Below are 7,216 nucleotides of genomic sequence, written 5' to 3'. Positions count from 1 at the left end.
AGCAGCGGGCGGTCAGGAGAGGTCTGCCACACCATGTGGTCACCTCCGGGGTAGGCGGGGATCGAACTCATGTGGAAGTGGCTTTCGATTCTCAGTGCTGTGCTTTAACCCACTGCGCCACCAGGGAGGGCCATCATTTACTTTTAAAGTTATATGACTCTTAGTGTCTGTCTTCCATTACTCTTTGGTTTTCCTTTTTTTTGAGGGGAGCAGTAGACAAGAGAGGAGAAGTCCACTGTGCATGTGGGTTACCTCCCTGGCCAGGGATTGAACTCATGCTGAAGCTGCTGTGGCTAGCTTCACAGTGCTGTGCTTTAACCCAGTGCACCTCCAAGGAGAGCCCAAGTTTTCCTTTTTCATGGTTTTTAGCAATTGTACTGTGATGCACCGAGGTGAGGGTTTCTCTGTTCTTTTTGAAGTATGTAAGGGCTCTTAAGTGTGTCACATAATTGCTTTTGTCAATTTAGAGGTATTTTCGGAAATTATCTCTTCATATAGTGCTTCCTTATCTTTCTTTTATTTCTCCTTTTTTGGGATTCAGATTACACATAACTTAAACCTAAAAACTGAACCTTCTTTGTCTTTTATCATTTTTCACCTATTACCAGCTTTTCTCTTTCTCACTTCTTTATTCTAATGACATATGATTTAATGACATGTTTCTTCAGATGAATCCAAGATACTATTAGAGCTATCTACTCATACATAATTTTAATTATTCTATTTTAATATCAAGTATTTGCCAAAATTGTCGTTCTTGTATTTTATCTCTGAAAATAGTAACATTAAAGTGTGATTTAGGATGCAATGTGATAATGACAATATTTGAAGCCTCTGTGTGGCTCTGTAATACACCATTTCTGCTGTATTGCTGTATTTTATTTAAGTCATGTTGTTTCTTTTAGCACCAGTTTTTTTTTTTTTTTTTTAAGATTTATTTATTTGTGCATACAGAACTGGAGTACAGGCCAGAGGCTCAGGGGAGGTGAGAGGCTTCACCAGAGACAGAGTGGGGAGCAGAACAGGCAGATCCATGAAGTACACTGCTGAGGGGAGCAGCGGGCGGGTCAGGAGAGGTCTGCCACACCATGTGGTCACCTCCGGGGCAGGCGGGAATCGAACTCAGACAGAAGTAGCTTTAGCTTCTCAGTGCTGCGCTTTAACCCTCTGCACCACAAGGGAGGGCCCAGCACCAGTTGTTTTTATTCTTAATTGCAAAAATGTACTTTTTAATAATTAGAGGCCCATGATAATAGGTTTCTTTAGAAAGGAATATATTTGCTTTTTCTGGGTTCCTGGAAGCATTCACATTCTGGAGTTACCTCATCTAAAGATCACTCAATACTGAGCTTAATGACTTCTCTACTTTGGACTCACCATTACAGTTACCTTCATCCTTTTGATTTGTATTCCAAATCAAGGGGTGTTAACCAGGATTCTTTATCCACCTTGATAAAGCCTTCTCAGAGCTGTCAAAAGGATACAAAATGTTGCTGAGTCTTTGGGTGGTCCTCTAGCATTGACAAACATTCCCAAGGGGAGCAAAAAATTCTCTTTATCAAATCTTAAACTATCCTATGCGTAAGTCCTTTGAAACAGAACTTCTTTAACCCCACCTTCACTGTTTGTACTAGCTTTGCTAGCAAGTCAGGTTGTAAATGTGAGAAGGTTTAATATCTTCTAACTGAACTAAGAACCACACATTTTTTCCTGTGGCTTTTAGAAGATAAAGTTCACACCTAACTAGTACAAAAGACAGAGTGACAGTAACAACTTATGTTCGAAGATAGGCTGTGACCAATTGGTTTGAAAGAGCACGGTCTATTAAATGACCATGAATAGCCATTTTAAATAATCTTGTGTCTTTAATTAAAAATAAAACATCTGGGAAAAATCAATGAATTTGGCTCTCAAAATTACCTATGTTTTTTTATGAATGTACAGCATTTCTGTAATGTCCCAATTAGTTCTTTTACAAATGTTTTAGGAAATGTATAATATATCTGCCTGTGTTACTTTTGTGGAAAGAAATGTGGGATTGAAGAACTATTATTCTGATACTTTTATGATATCATACTGAATACAAAAACACTTACTCCAAAGGGAGGGTGCTTTATCTTCCAACCCTGGAAGCATGACTTTTACTGACTGCCTATCTGCACACCTGTGCATGCCTGCCTTTATTAGATTAAAAATGTGTAATCTTTAGACTTTGAGCTCCAGATGGCTCACAGAGATTCTGCCACCAACTTTTTATATTAAAGTGTAAAGCACTGCTGTTTTATAGTGGCGAGATTAAATAAAGTGAAAATCCACATAAAGTACTTTCTACAGGAATTGAAATCTCAGGCAGCAATTTTCAAACCAGCAATTCACCATTGGTTTAGAGCTCAGAAAATTTGACAATGTACCTACATAAAGAGATGGTAATGTATACCACCTGCCATCCCTGAAGATTCTCCTTTTGTTTCCATTCTAAAAGACTTGGACTTTCCAAGCAAATGAAAATATATGTACAAAGTCCAGATGCTTCTACAAAAATCTCAGTGTTATTCTTGGGGTCCATTCACAAGAATGAGACCTAAGAAGTCTGGGTTCTATGCCTAAATTCCACCCTTCCTTATTTTGAGCATCGACTGACTTCCTATTGAAATGTTATTTTTTATTGCTCTTGCTGTATATGTACAAACCACATACATCCTTTTGGGAGGAACTTAATGAGTATTAGGTGGATATATATAATGAGTTTATTAGCTTAAAATGATGGTACATAATGTACATTTTTATGAGGGGCTAAATTACCTACATAGTGAGTGTAGACAAAGCCAAAGAAACAGTTTGTTAAGCCTGCTTTGCTCTTTATTTTCCATTCTACCCATTCTTAACCAACATGTCCTAGAATCCCTCTTTAATTGGACAGTTAAATATCAATGGTATAGGAGGAAGCTATAGATACACTGCCACTCCCTTATTGTGCCAAACTAGTATTTTATATTCTCAATCTAAAGCACTTATTTCACGTCCTCTTCTAATCCTCAAATGTCTATCTTAAGGGAGTTTACTCTGTGCAGGTAATAATGAAATTATAGTGTGTCCATTGTTGGAGCACAAGATGCACCACTCATTCCTTGCTTTCTTAAACATTGATACAGTGTGTTGTCAATTGGGTGTAGTGTTCTAATATACTGCCTAAGTAGGCTTGTCTCAACCTTCAAGAGATTTATATGATGTATCAGCAAACACATAATTTTTTAGGAGCAGAAATCACAAAAATAAATATGGAAATAATGACATTTCTCTTGGTTTGATCATGAAAACCCAGTGTTTGACTATAAGCTGTTAATTTTCTTAATAGCAGATATTCAGTTGAGCTCATGCCCTCCTGTCATGTGATTTCACTTTGCTCCATGAAGATTCATAATCCTGCTGAAGATTTTGTTCCAAGAGTTCACTTTCTCTCAGTATTACCCCCAACTGCTTCAGGAGATAAACCTTGTACAGAGCACACTGCAAAATTGCCATTCCTATCTTCAAATCTGTAGGAATGTTTGGGAACTTCTGTAAATTCTTTATAAAATCGGGGAAACTGGGAGAGGGTTATCATTTTGTTAGCAAGAGTCAAATCTGTTCATCCAATCAATTCCAAGCCCAAAGTAGAAGACTAGGGTCTGGCTAATGAGAACTTAGACTTAAAGATATTAGCTCCACGAATTCAGGGATTGTGTTTATCTTGCCCATCACCCTTTATTTTAAGTACTTGGCCCAAGGTAACATTTGATACATCTGAATGAATGAAATTTATGTTGTCAGATTTATTGATAGCCACTTAACTGGCTTTGATCATGACATGCAGGCTTTCTTTTGAAATTCTTAGTAAATGCATTATTTTCATTTTATAGACTTGAAAACCAAGGCATAAACCATCTGACAAACTCCCCCACTGTCACAAAGATAACTGAATGACTTTGGAACTTAGATGTAGAGAAATCCTAAGATCAAGTCATTTCCATTACATTCTGGTACCCATACGAATAGTTCAACAGTTAGAGATCACAGTTAAGCTGAAGCTAAGCTGAAGCTATCAGGTAAAACTCATTATAAAAGAACTTGAATTAGGTTTGGGAAGTTGTATAATACTTCAAACTAGAGTCAGTATATGCATTATTAACAAAGGTGAATAAAGCAGTAAGATATTGTCTATTACAATGAGTAAATATTAGGGAATTAATACAGTTTAACTTTACTATACAAATGATGAGTGGTAAAATGATGGACAATACAGGAAAGCTTGACAGAACATTAAATTCATGAATGACAAGACTGAGCTGAGTAATTGCAACATTCTTCTATAAATAAGCAAAGCAAACAAAGACTATTTAAAAAGATATGAAACATAATTAGAGTAATATTTTATAGTGAACCAAGCTGATATGTTCTGCAACTAGAAGTATGAAAACTAGTTAATATTTTATGAGAAAGTGCATGTGGTGATAGTAAGAATAAGAAAATAAGGACAGAAGTTTCAAACAGGTCTGAGTCTCAGGAAAACATAGGTAAGAATAATGGAGTGTTAATATAATCAGAAAAATTACATTGATAATGGAGTAAGATTGTGGCTTTGATAGATTAAGTTTGCATTTTTGTAGTGTATCCTTATGTAGCTGACCAGATGCTGAGACTTTTATCTTAAAAAGTTTGTGCAATAGCTACCTGGTTGAAGTAATAGTATAAATGAGATTATTAGAGGCAAGGATATTAAGAGTAAAAATTTGGGCAAGCATCAAGCAGGAATATTTCTGGGTCAGAAGGAGGAAGGAGAAGCCTCAAAGTAGACAGAAAAGGTGCGGTCAACGAAGTAGGTAGTTATTACTTCCCTCAGGTGGTTATTTCTGCTTGTTTCAATACTGAGCACTACTGTCTTAATTTAATGATAGAAGATGATGAAAATAGCTAAGAGAAAGTAAGCTAGTAAATATGGATTAGGCCAAAGCAAATTTGATGAGCTGAATAGAATTTTTTTGGTGACCATTTACTTAAAATTTTTTAAAAAGTTACATCAAACCTTGTCTATTTTCTCAGACTTATTCTCCCTATTTTGAATAAATTTAATCTTTCAAAGTCTAGACAATACTAATGGGTACTTGATTAATAGTAAATTCTTACTATAAACCATTCAGGACATTCTTCAGAGTCAGGTTGTAGAATTGATTCAAATGTGAATTAAATTACTAGCAGTTGATGGTGTAATAGACTTTAAAATAGGCAATTGCATGAGTATATCTCAGCAATTACTGGCCTCTTATTTTTCTAACATTTTATATCTTTGCCTTTTTGTTTCAATTCTTTAATATGTTAATATTTAGACTTTTAAAAGTTCCAGTTTAACATAAGTAGCCTTTATTTCTCCATCCTTTGATTGAAGCCACACAAATATTGTCCTCTCTTTGTATATTTGTGATTGATAAGCATATAGTATATTTGTATTACTTCAGTATATAATACTTTCATATAATGCAAATAAAATTTAGAAAGCTTCATTCCTCAAGATCAAAGCAAGAATATGCCTATTTCATAGCTTTCTAAATATTTTCACCTAATTTGGCTTGTTCTTTTTGAAAAATAAGTAGATATTTGGAAAATTGCTTTTTAGCTGCAGAAAGAAGTTTTCCAAAATTAATCTCTATTATTAATTTCAATTGTTATGAGAAATTTGAAAATAATATGCATGAATGCATACCATGCATAGAGAATGCCTTTAACCTCAGTGCTTTTTTGCTATTAAAGAACATTTTGGTTGGCAAAAAGAATAAGAAAATGGAGTTGATGTCATAGTAGGTATTATTCTGGGGGATGGCAATAAGAATATAAAGTAAAAAAAAATTTTTATTTTGAAAAAATACCTGATAACAGTTTAACAGAGTAGACTCCAAAGTCAAATAATTCATTATAGTGCCAGGTAAAAATATAAAGTCTTCTTTTTATAATTATTTCTTGTCTAAAAAGATGTAAAAGAAATTAAACTGTGCTTAATTTAAATCTACCCACTTCAAGCACTTCAATAAAGTAACAACTGGTGAACTTCTTTACTGGACAAAACAATGTTGTGGTTATTGTGTTCCTCATTCCCTGTACATATCAATATGGTATGGATCACAAAAAATATACAAGGTATGTTGACAGCATATTGTGACATCCACGCTTTTTGAAAATTACACCCGTTCTCTTGGGTTTCCTGCAAATCACTGAACAGAACATCATTGTTCTGTTCAGCGATTTGCAGTTCCACTAAGTGAATTTTTTAAATTATTTTTAGTATTGCAGCCTTTAAAATACTTTGTGGTGAGGAACACAATGATGGCAAAGTTGTCTAGTCCTGCAAAGAAATTCACTAGTAACTAGATACCTTGTTAAAGTACCGAAGTAGTCAAAATAACAGGTGGGTTTTACATTTTTCCCTTACACGTTAAATGAATACTGTTTTAAAATGCTTTTGCAATGTTTGAATGTGTAACTGTTTTGCAGAGAAACTCGTTAATATAAAGTTTTTAAACTAGAAAGCATTTTGAATAGATTTTCAGAAAAAAAGTGATTTTGCTGCATTTTAACAGCTGATGTAGATATATCATCTCTAAATAATTCTCACACTCCTTTAAAAATAACATCTTATGTATCTGTTTAAAAATTTTCTCTATTAAGAATTTAATGGATCTTGAATTCATTGCTTAAAAATAAAATAATGCAACAACTCCTAATTATGTGTTGAAAACAAACGATTGGTATCCAGGAAGACACTAACTGAATTCCAACAAAGTATTTTCATTATTGGTAGATATATTAGTAAATATCATGATTTCCTTATTGTTTCCCCTTATAAACTCATCACTTTAGAATACATAGATTTTTTTTGGGCACGGTCTTTTTTTTTTTTTTTTTCCCCAGGTATCGTAATCCTTAAAACTTTTAAACCATGAACTTTTAAATTTTAAAATAAGACTTTTGTAGATGTTCAATATGTTCAATTACATTGCTTTCACTAAAAATAAATACGAATAACTTTAGTACAATGATTGTAGACATCATGAATAACTAAAACTTATTTCAACATTATCTGAATGTAGCCTTTCTATTTTCTCCTGTCTCTCCTCTCCTACTTGGTGTTTTGCCCTACTCCTATCACACTGGTCTTTGTAAGTGTTCCTCAAACACCAGCAGTCTA

This window comes from Condylura cristata, unplaced genomic scaffold (assembly GCF_000260355.1).
Source record: "Condylura cristata isolate star-nosed mole 26May11 unplaced genomic scaffold, ConCri1.0 scaffold00002, whole genome shotgun sequence".
In the NCBI taxonomy this organism is placed as follows: Eukaryota; Metazoa; Chordata; class Mammalia; order Eulipotyphla; family Talpidae; genus Condylura; species Condylura cristata.
Note: the sequence above shows the minus strand (reverse complement) of the source record.